The sequence below is a fragment of the Penaeus monodon genome, chromosome 27 (genome assembly GCF_015228065.2).
Source record: "Penaeus monodon isolate SGIC_2016 chromosome 27, NSTDA_Pmon_1, whole genome shotgun sequence".
In the NCBI taxonomy this organism is placed as follows: Eukaryota; Metazoa; Arthropoda; class Malacostraca; order Decapoda; family Penaeidae; genus Penaeus; species Penaeus monodon.
The window spans coordinates 8,725,762-8,728,028 of record NC_051412.1 but is presented as its reverse complement, the minus strand read 5'-3'; positions in this window follow the sequence as shown (position 1 = coordinate 8,728,028).

Genomic DNA, 2,267 nt, shown 5'->3' with positions numbered 1-2,267 from the left:
GACTTGATGGTATACTCATCTTCCTCAGCATGCCCATTCTTTCCTTCCCCTGGTCTTTTATGATTTTAATCACCTCTTTCAACACGTCCATCCATTTCTTTTTGGTTTAAAAAATCCTTTCCATCAATTCTCTCTTCTACCACCATTGACAGCCCCCTCTAATAATGATCTTTCTACTTTGTCCAATTATTATTTTTTCCATCCTTCTTCAAATCCATACTTCAAAAGCCTCTATTCTCTGAATCATGTCCTCTTTCATTGTCCATATTTCGGTCCATACAGGAGCACACTACTGACCAGTCTTTTTCTTCACACTTATCCTGTTTAACAGTCTATCCTTCTACTAAAATTTTGCCACTGGGAAAATTCTTGCTCTAATTTCTGTATCACATTTACCTCATCAGTTATCTTTGATCCCAAATAACAAAATGTACAATTTGTTCTATTTTTTTCCCCTTTGAGTAATATTCACTGCCCACCACCTTGTCTAGATATAACCCTAACTTTTGTCTTCTTTACAATGATCTTCATCCATATTACTGTGATACCTCAGTAATCATGCCTTGATCATCTGCAAACCTTACATCTTTTCATAATTCTTCAACATTCACTTCCTCACTGATGTCATGGGGTCCATCTACCATCATCCTCTTTGTATATATTGAAAAAACAAAAGGGGCCATGTATAGTTTTGTCAAACTCCTCTACCTATTGTGCATGGATCTGATTCTTCATCCATAACTCTAGTTTCATATACAATTCACAAATCAGTCTTCGATCACGCCAACCTATGCCAAGGTCTTTCAAAATATCCTGTATCTTAAACCCAGTCCACCCTATCAAAAGCTTTCTCATAGTCCACAAAGCAGACATAGAGTTCCTTTCCATGGTTTAATACCTTTTCACAAAGCATACGGAGACTCCTATTGCATCTCTGATATATCTTCTCTTGAAACCGAGCTGTGTTTTACTGATGTAATCCCTAGCCTTTCCTACTAGTCTTCCCTAAGTAAGATCTTTGATGCATACATAATTAAACTGATGGTTCTGTATTCTCCACATGCAGTTGTATTCACTTTCTTTGGCAAAGGCATTATGACTGCCTTTGCGAATTAAGTGGGCCAGACACCCTCGTAAATTCTCTTGCATATATCAAACTACATCGGCTTTTCTATTCTTTAAATTCTTTCTTGCTGCCTTAATTACAGTCCTTTTCACTCTCTGTTAAAAAATCTCCTTCAAAGGTTTCCTTTCACTATTCATATAATAATTCAATATATTGTTTTTGTCCATTCTTGATATCACCTTTGTCTGTTAAAAGGTATCCATTCTCATACTTAATAGTCCTTCCACTATTATTTCCCCTATTTTGTTATGCTAGCTGTCTTACTTTATTATACAACAGATCTGATCTACCCTTCTGTAACTCTTGTAGATCTGCACATTTGCTTTCAACCACTCTTTCCTACCTTGTCTGTGTCCCGCCTGAGTTCATGATTAGCTCTTTGCACTTTATTTTGCCTTCATCATTTGCTATATTCTTCACTTTCTTCTTCACCCATTTTCATTATCATCTTTTCAGAGACCCACGGCTTCTTTGCTGCTATGCCTTTCTAATATCCAATTTCGGTCTTTGCATTTTCAAATACTGCCTATTTCAGGGTATACAGTTCCACCCAATGCTATTTTTCCTCTCTTTTACTATCCTTGGTCTTTTCACTTTAGTCTGTAACCTTTTTCTCCATATTTTCTGTCTCATTTTATTTTTTTGTCTCATAACTGCTAAGTTACGCTCCTAGAAAAAAAGGCTTTTTCCATGTGTATCTGCGTTTTTCATGCTCAAAACAGGAGTTAACTACTACCATCTTCCTCTGCTGACAGAATCAAAAAGCCTTTCTCCTCTCTCATTTCTGGTATCATGTCCAAAATTCCGAAAAAATTTCCGTTCAACCCTTTCTTTCTCCAAGGACACTTTCCAGACTTCCATTATTATTAAATTATAAAATTTTCCCTTTTCTGCCTCAATTAGATCATTCAGTTGTACCACATATCTCAACTTCTCATTCTTTTTGTTGGTATATGTACGTGTATAATTAAAGATCTACAGGTTAAACTGCCACTCTTACTCTTACTGTTCATCTTTTTCACTTCGCTCTGATGTTTTTTTTCTGTCCCAACAGAAAAGCTACTCCTCTTTGTTCCCTTGTACTGCTACTGCGTTTCTTCCCTTTTTCTAGCACTGACGATATACTTGCTCTCTCCCATGG